General features: G+C 38.1%; 1 non-coding gene across 1 annotated transcript; it reads left to right on the top strand.

Annotated features, from left to right (window-relative positions):
- The first annotated feature begins 6140 nt into the window (after positions 1–6140).
- Positions 6141–6247, top strand: LOC119530666. The gene has a single exon (XR_005216062.1). It is a non-coding gene; the product is annotated as a U6 spliceosomal RNA (small nuclear RNA).
- The last annotated feature ends 3614 nt before the right edge of the window (positions 6248–9861 follow it).

The raw sequence follows: 9861 nt of genomic DNA, 5'->3' as shown, positions 1-9861 counted from the left end.
TCCCCAATCAGAATTATTTCTTTGTCTTTGGTTTCCTCACAGCACTCCCCCATCCCTCACTCCCCTTCTGTCCCTCAACTCCAGCCAGTTGACCTACGCAAAACAAGTACATAGTCAACATTTGTTAAATTGGACTGGACTTTCATCTATCATAAGGCATCTCACACTTAAACATTCCTTAAATGTTTCCAAATGAAATTATTTCTCAATGCGGGGTCTTTATGGGACTATGAAATGTTCCTGTGAGAAAATATTCACTCTCATATTGAGACTGTGAACAAAGATCCAAAATAAAGTGCAAAAGAAATTCAGTCAATCAAATGTTGTCTTGTTGAGCAATAAAATAATCACCTTGCTGCATTTAACTGGTTTTTTAAAACTAAATTCAGCCAGGTTGAACTGTGTGTGTAGACATAGACTAATGCTCCCATTAGGCATTCCAGAACACATTTTTTCATCTTTAATCCATCATGTCAATTTTGAGATTATTTCTTATAGAGAATTTCTGTGTTTCCTGGAAAACCAACAAGATATGAAAATGTTAAGAGACTTTTTAATCAGAGAAAATGTAGTGCTTTTATTTTGTCTATAATCTTGTCTTCCTCCAAATTTCCACCTGCTGGTTAGAGAAAAATAAATTAACTAAATGTCTAACCCGATTTAAATTTTAGTTTGAGGCAATAATTTAAACATCCCCTTTAGGGACTACCCAGTCTCTCCTGAATAAAATTGCTCCATCTTGCAAACAGCCTTCCCCTGTTCCTGCTTCTCTCCGTAAGATGACAGTGAGAGTAGAGCGGAGTGGGGGTGAACGGATAAGGGGACTTAAGTGTCCTGCAGCTGCCACCTCAGACCTATTGGCTATGCTTCAGCACCCTCTTTAATAGGAAGTAACACTCAGGGGCCCCAACTCATGCCAAGTAGATCCTCTCCCTCTCTAACCAGCTGCTCTTCCCTCTGAACCACATGAGTCTACCTCATGCTGGTGAGTGTGGGCCCCTCTCAGAGTCTCAAAACAAAAACCCATTGTCCTTACTGAATTCTCAACATTTCTTATATGCCTTCCTATTACCAGGTGTTTTACTTTCCTTGACTACTCAAGCCAATATCATGCAGTGGTTTGACTTAAACAATGAGAATTTATTCACTCACAGTTGGAGGCTGGGAAAAAGTCCAAATCAAGGCATCATCAAGACAATGCTTTCTTCCTGAAGACTGTGATGTTCTGGGGCTGGCTGCTGGCGAGCCTTGATCCTTAGCTTGTCACATGGCAAGGCACATGGCCGCATCACCTGGTCTTTCCCTTCTTTTCTGGGTTCTGTTGCTGTTCAGCTTCTGGCTCCTGCCTCTGCTGCTTTCTGTCTCTGTGTCTGAATTTCATTCCTCTTATAAAGGACTCCAGACCCAACCTGACTGAGGTGGACCTTACCTTAACTGAAGTAACCTTATCAAAAAGTTCTCCTTATACCCACAGGAATGGAAGAAGCTTAGGAACATGTTTTTCTGGGGTACAAACATCTCCAAACAACCACATTAGGCAAAGAAACAAACGAGGAGAAATACATGGATGACATTTCTTTCTCTCTGTCCTTTCCCACATCTTCCTGAATGGGAAGCTTAAGTGAACTGTTAAACCAGCTCCCATCTTTAAACCCCTCATCATCCTCCCATGCCTTTACTAACTTTGAGTCTTCATCCTAATAATATATAAGCCGTATTGTGATCCTGTTAAAATCTGGGGGTTATGACAAATTCTAGCTAGAAAGAGTTCTCCCTTGAAAAGATTATGCCAGCCTTGTTTTAGTTTGCCATTGGTGCAGGCTGATGGTGGGCAAACAAACACCTCAGTCATGTGTACTGAGTATGAATACATCCTGAAACAACAGAATTGCAATGTCTAGTGACAAGCTGTCAATTTTCCTAAGAGAAGCATCAGAGTTATATAAACACTTTTTAAAAATGTGTTAAAGTCAAATGTACCTCTGGCCTTTCCACGCCTGTCTATCACAAACTCTGCCATAATGGCCCCCAGTAAGCACTTTCTCACCACCACCAGGCTTCATCTGAGAGCCAACCTTCTGTGAAGTCACCTTTACCCTCAGCACAATAGCACTTACAGACTTACAGCACTCGCTTGTAAATATTCCTCTCTTGGAATTCTTTTTCTCCAAAAATGGCAATTCTCTTACACTATTTGAAGACTGCTGTCAATATCAATGCAACTTTCAAACTCAGCAGTTTATCTCATCCTTCCCCTCTCTATCCAGTTCTGTTTCTTCTTATCAAATCAGCAGAGACGACCTCCTTCAGTATGATCCACTCTCCTGGAACCTGGAAGGCCAATTTAGATGGTGCTTTGCAACTACTGTGATGTTAACTTTTGCAACACAGAAAAGCTGTTCTGACCTCACATCAGTTTTCTTATCAACAGAATGAGACCTTCAGTCTATTGCAATCTGTGTTCTAATGCAGCTCTTAAAATGAATTCATACCTCTTCTTCCAACCTTTAAAATTTAACTTTGCTTATCCATCTCTGATACATGCATAGGGAATCTTCCCTGGCCTAAGAGTCAGGAAACCTGGAAATTTAGGCTGTAGCACAAACTAACCATATGACCTTGGGTCAACCATCTTACACTTCTGAGCCTCAGCAGCCCCAACTGTAAATTAAGAAACATTGGAGTAAGTGATCATTAAGGCTCATTTCTACTATGTAGTGCCATTTGTTTCAATAAATTTCTTTTTAAACCTGATTCTATCAATTCCATCAAGAAAAGTTATAAAGAGAATTTTCCTTCCCTCTTTGCATACCTGCTGTGCCTTTAAATAATGACAAATAATAAGTAAAGCTGCCCACAATATAACTTTCTTTCTTTCCTTTCCAAGCATTAATTGACTCTAACAGATATGTTTTAAACTGCTCTCCTCTCCAATATTTTAAAAAGTACATATTTTTCATCACATTAGCCAGAACCTGCAAGCATTATTAAAAGTAAAGCAATCGAAGTGAACAGAGACAAATGAGTACAAGAAATTATTTTTATTCACAGTGTTCAATTATATTAGGACAGTGTGTGCTTCTGTATATCAGCCAAGAGCATATATTTTTCCCTGAATCTCCTCATTTTTTTTTTTTTACTTCTCACACCTATTTCTTAAATTCAGTACTGACAACTCTAGCTCTCAGAACATACTTCCAAATTCTTAATTTGCTCATTAGTTGCATTTTCTCAAATCTCTTTTAGTCTTTGTGGAAGTTTTGTCAGTATTTTTATTGTTGCTACTCCTATTGGTTTTCTTCTCTTTTTATCTATAACGTATCTCCTCTGTAATCATTTTATCCCAGTTGACTTCAGTTCCATTTGACTCTATGACTTTTTCAGCTAATAATGAGATGCCCTTTGCATTACTTGTAATTATTTCAAAAGAACTCGTGCACCATAGTACAACTGAGTATTTTATAAAAGATAGCAAATTATGGAATACCTCTAATTTTCTTATACAGTTAATATATGTTGAGTCCTTGCTTATATGAATTTTCAGGAATGGTAGGAAGGCTGTGTTTTAGTTTTCCATGCTTCTTAAGCAAATATGATGAAATAGTTGAGCTTAAACGAGGGGATTTTATTCATTCATGGTTTTGAGGCTGGGAAAATGTCCAAATCAAGGTATCATCCAGGTGATGCTTCCTTTCTGAAGCATCCTGGGGCTGGCTGCTGGCAATCTTTGGTTCCTCTGCCACATGGCAAGGCACATGGTGGTGTCTCCTGGTCTCTTTCTTCTCTTCTGGGTTTTGTTTCAGCTTCTTGCTTCCTGCGGCTTTCTCTGTGTCTAAATTTCATTCTCGTATAAAGGATTCCCATAATGGATTAAGACTCATCCTGCCTGAGGTAAGTCAGACCTTAACTGAAGTAGCCTCATCAAAAAGGTCCTACTTACAATGATCTCACCCTCACAAGAATGGATTAACCTTAAGGACATGTTTTTCTGGGGTATATACAGTTCCAAATCATCACAGATTGGTATAGAAATGTTTTACAACATTCACATAGAGGCTCGGTTGTATCAGACAATTGGTTAATTCAATGAAGTTGCCAAAAAACAGCCATCAATTCACTGAAAAGAAAATCTGGGAAACTGTGGGAAGACGAGAGAGTAGGAAGCACCAGGACTCAGTCCTTCCACCAGAACAGCTATTAAACAGGCAGGAACTCTCTGAATCAACTATTTCAAATTCTGGAGCCCAGTAGAAAACTATACAGCATCCAAGGAAGAGAAGGAGGACAAGGCTGGTAAATTAGGATAAATATCAGCAAATTGCTCTCTCAGCACTGGTAGGTAACACTGCCCATCCCCCACTCTCACAGCAGGCAGCACTGGGGTCCAACCCCTGTTGTAGCTTGCTAGTGCCAGAGAAGGATATAAAATTCTACTTCCCAAGATCCAGGAGCAGGGCAGTGGGGGGGGGGGGGTTTGGGGGAGTTTAGGCTGATCACAAATTGTGGCTTTTGATTAGCAACTTCAGATTGCTGGGGCTCGGGGCTCTGAGGGCAGCCATTGTTATAACTCATCCCAGACAAAGATGGCTGAGGACACTCAAAGACATTTGCTTCTTCAAAGATGTGGAGGATAGTTTAGAGGCCGCATTGGCTGGGCAGTGCCAGGTCAAGAGAATACAGCTTTGGGGAGCCATAGAAGAAGGCCCTAGTGCCCTTCCTGGTTCCTCCCTCTTCCACTCCCCAGTGCCATTTGGAGCTGGCTAAAGCTTCATTTGTGGGTCCCTGGCCTTGTTCCACCTGGGAAAGAATGACTTGGAAAACTCTTCTCTGGAATGCCCCTCCTCCCAGAATTTGCCCTCCAAGCAAAAGCAGCTTGAGAAAATGAAAGCAGTGTAAGAAACAATTGAGACAGATGGCCAAGGGCAAAGGCCTACCAGCTTTAAGTCCTGCAGTCGAAGACCTGGGAGAAGGAGAAGATTTCTTTATGGGGAAGTAGAGGGGGCATTCAAACTTCTGTAAAGAGGGGAACTCCTAAGAAATCACAAGCCCAGCAAAAGTCAAAGGACCAGAAAACACAGGGAAGACCCTGAACTGTGCATTCACCTTGGACTGACCTTTCTTGCTAGGTCAGCTAAACTCCGAAGAGTACCAGTCAATGCAAAGATGGTGAAAGGTGTATTTTTTTGTTAGATGTGATTGGTTTTGTTAGTTCCTGGCCCTCAGGAAAGTCTCTGTCATTCCATAAGTTGGTTACAAAATCAAGAAATGACATCACAGGGAATAAATCCCAGAGCTAACGTTTTAAAATATTAAAAGGTATAGTGTGCAACAAATGATTACAAGACAAACAAAGAAATAGGAAATGATATTCCCTCAAAGAAAGAGCATAAAAATTCAGAAAGATCAACAAAGGAGACCAAACTGTGTGCATACAAAAGACTTCTTTAAAACGACCTTTAATATGCTCAAATAGATAAAAGAAAATACAAGGAAAGAACTAAAGGATATCAGAAAAATAATGACTGAACAATATGAGAATTTCAGTAAAGAAATAGAAATTTTAAAAAGGAACCAAACAGAACTACTGGAGTTGAAGGCCACAATACCTGAAATGAAAAATTCCCAGGAGGGATTCACCAGTAGATTGGAACTGGCAAAAGAAAGAGTCATTGAATTCAAAGACAAAACAATTGAAACGAATCAGAATGAGGATCAGAAAGAAAAAAGAAGTACAAAAAGTGAAAATAGCCTAACAGACCTTTGGGACGCCATCAGGTATACCAATATATGCATCGTAGGAATCCCAGAAGGAGAAGGAAGAAAAGGGGAGAAGGAATGTTAAACAAATAGTGATTATTAGTAAAGAGATTCAATCAGAAATCAAAATCCTCCCAAAAAAAGAAAAGCCCAGGACAGATGGTTTCACAGGGGAATTCTACAAAATATTCCAAGAAGACTTAAGCCCAATTTTGTTCAAAGTCTTCCAACAAAACTGAAGAGAAGGGAATACTCCCTCATTCTACAAGGCCAACATAACCCTCATACCAAAGCTGGATAAGATACCACAAGAAAAGAAAACTACAGACCAGTATTTCTTGTGAATACAGATGCAAAAATTCTCAACAAAATATTAGCAAACTGTGCTCACTTTGGCAGCACAAATACTGAAATTGGAATGATACAGAGAAGATTAGCATGGTCCTTACACAAGGATGACATGCACATACATGAAGCATTCCATATTTTAACACATTCACTGGTGGTGGGAATGTAAAATGTTGCAGCCACTGTGGAGGACAATTTGGTGTTGCCTCTGGAGGCTAAGTATGGAACTGCCATATGATATGGCAATCTTGCTACTAGGTATTCCCAGGAGAACTGAAAGCAGGGAATTGAACAGACAATTGCACATCAATGTTCATAGCGGCATTATTCACAATTGCCAAAGGATGGAAACAACCCAACTGTCCATCAATCAACGATTGGATAAAAAAAAAGTGGTATATATGTATGGGATATTATTCGGCTGTAAGAAGGAATGAAGTCCTGATGCATGTGACAACATGGATGAACCTTGAGGATATTATATGGAATGAAATAAGCCAGAAACAAAAGAACAAATATTGTATGACCTCACTGATATGTTCTAATCATAAAAAGCAAACTCGTAGAGTTAAAATCTAGAATAAAGGATAACAGGAGATAGAATTAGAGTAGAAAATGAGGATCTGATATTTAATTTGTGCAAAATTTTTAATTTGGTAGATTGTAAATGTTTGGAAATGGATAGAGGTGATGGTAGCACATTACTGTGAGTGTAATTAACAGCACTGAATTATGTGTGTGAATGTGGTTGAAAGGGGAAGTTTAGGGTCATGTATATCACCAGAAGGAAAACTAGAGGATAAAACATGGGACTCGATAACATAGCAAACCTTGTTGTGGATGATGATTGTGGCTAATAGTAATATTATAATAATGTTTTTCATGAATGTACAAATGTACATCACTATTGCAAGGTGTTAACAATAGGATGGTATATGGAAAAAAATATAATGTAAACTATGGACTATAGCTAACAGTAATATTTTAATATCCTTTCATTGCTTGTAACAGAGGTACCACACAATGTTGTGTCAATAATAAGGGGGTGTTCCAGTTTGCTAAAGCTGCAGTTATGCAAAATACCAGTAATGGATTAGCTTCTATAAAGGAGATTTATCAGGTTACAAATTTACAGTTCTAAGGCCATAAAAAGTGTCCAAACTAAGGCATCAACACAAGGATACTGTCACTAAAGAAAGGCCAATGCTGTCTGGAACACCTTTGTCAGCTGAAAAGGCACATGGCTGGCATCTGCTGGTCCTTTGCTCCCAGGTTGTGTTTCAAAATGACTTTCTCCAAAATGTCTCTGGGCTTCTGTATTAACTCCACTCTCTCAGCTCCTGTGCATCCCTGCTTCTTTCTCCCAGGATGTTCCTAAGCATTTGGGGGTCTTCTATGAGATTCTCTGGAGCAAACTCTGGGCTTCATCTCTTAGCTTAGCATCTCAAAACATTTTTCTATCTGCATCTCCAAGTGTCTGGGTCTGTGTCAACTCTTAGCTTCTCACAGGGACCAACTCTGGATTACATATTTTAGCTTCTCCATAGAAATGAGCTAATCAAAATGTCCCACCTTATTGAAAAGACTAATAAATCTGAGTCCACAAGATTGCATTAAAGAATATGGCTTTTGTGGGGGACATAATAGATTCAAACCAGCACAGGTGTATGAGGGATATGGGGTTTTTCTTTCTGAAGTAATACAAAGATTCTAAAATTGATTGTGGTGATTAATACATAATTTGTGAATCCACTGTGAGCCATGGATTGTACATTGTGGATGGATTGTATGGTGTGTGAATATATCTCAATAAAACTGCTTTTAAAAAACAGAATTATACACCAAGAGGGATTGAGGTTGTTTTAACATCTGAAAAATCAACTAATATAATACACCCTATCAACAGAATAATAAATGGAAACCACACAATTATCTCAATAGATGTAGAGGAAGCATTTGACAAAATTCAACATCCTTTCACTATAAAAACACTCAACAGACTAAAAATAGAAGGTAACTTCCTCTACCAGATAAAGAGTATCTATGAAACATGTACAACTAACGTCATACTCAGCGGTAACTGGATGCTTTCTCCCTAAGACCAGGAACAAGACAAGGATGTCCACTCTCACCTCTTCTATTCAACATTGTATTGGAGGTTCTAGCAATTAGGGCAATTACGAAAGAAAAAGAAATGAAAGGCATCCTGATTGGAAAGGAAGTAAAACTCTCTATTTGCAGATGACATGATCTTGTATAAAGAAAATCCTAATTAACCTAGTTTAAAAACTTTAGAATGAATAAATGAGCTTAACAAGGCTGCAGGACACAAGATCAACATACAAAAATCAATTGTATTTCTATACACTTGTAATGAACACTCTGAAGATGAAGAAAACAATTCCGTTTCTAATAACATAAAAAGAATAAAGCCCTTAGAAATAAATTTAACAAAAGAAGTGCAAGGCTTTTACTCTGAAAACTAAAAGACATGGTTGAAAGAAATGGAAGGATATCTAGATTAATGGAAAGACATCTCATGCTCATGGATCAGAAGACTTAATATTGTTAGGATGCCAATTCTCCCCAAATTGATCTACAGATTCAATGCATTCCCTATCAGAATTCTAACTGACTTCTTTCTAGAAACTGACAAGTTGATACTAAGAACCATAAGGAAATGCAAGGAACCCAGAATAACCAACACAATCTTGAGAAAGAAGAACAGAATTGGAGGATCACAAACACTAATAATCAAGACAGTTGATAATGGCATAAGGATGAACATATAGATCAATGAAACAGGATTGAGAGTCCAGAAATAAACCCATACATCTATGGTCAATGGATCTTTGACAAGGATGTCGAGACCACTCAATAAGGAAAGAGTAGTCTTTACAACAAATGGTGCTGGGACAATGGGTTATCCAAATGCAAAAGAATAAAACTGGACCCCTACCTTACACTATAAACAAAAATTAACTCAAATTGGATCAAAGACCTAAATTTAAGAAGCAAAACTGTAATACTCTCAAAGGAAACAAAGGGGTAATGCTTTGTGACCTTGGATTTGGTACTAGATTCATAGATATGATGACAAAAGCACAAACAACAAAAGAAAGAGATAGATAAGAAATCAAAATTTAAAACCTTTGTACTTCAAAGAAAACTATCAAGAAAATGAAACAATAACCCATGGAATAGGAGAAAATATTTGCAAATCTTATCTCATAAGAAACCTATACCTAGAATACATAAAGAGTTCTTACAAACAAAAGACAAATAATCCAATTAAAAATGGGCAAAAGATCTAAAGATATTTCTCCAAAGAAGATATACAAATGGTCTATATGAAAAGATGCTCAACATCATTAGCCATTAGGAAATGCAAATCAAAACCATAATGAGATACCACTTCACACTCACTAGAATGGCTATAGTCAGGAAACCAGATAATGAGTGCTGGTGAGAATGCGGAGAAACTGAAACTCTGGTACATTGCTGGTGGGAATGTAGTATGGTGCAGTCATTTTGGAAAACAATCTAACAGTTTTTAAAAAGCTAAACATAGAGTTGTTGCCATATGACCCAACAATTCCACTCCTAGGTATATACCCAAGAGAAATGAAAGCATATGTAAAAATTTGTACATGAATGTTCATGATGGAATTATTTACAATAGCCAAAAGGAGGAAACAACCCAAGTGTCCATCAACTGATGAAGGGATTAAAAAAAGGTTGTATATACCTGCAATG

This window comes from Choloepus didactylus, chromosome 3 (genome assembly GCF_015220235.1).
Source record: "Choloepus didactylus isolate mChoDid1 chromosome 3, mChoDid1.pri, whole genome shotgun sequence".
Lineage (NCBI taxonomy): Eukaryota > Metazoa > Chordata > Mammalia > Pilosa > Megalonychidae > Choloepus > Choloepus didactylus.
The sequence above is the reverse complement of the archived record's forward strand: the minus strand, read 5'-3'. Positions and strand labels throughout refer to the sequence as shown.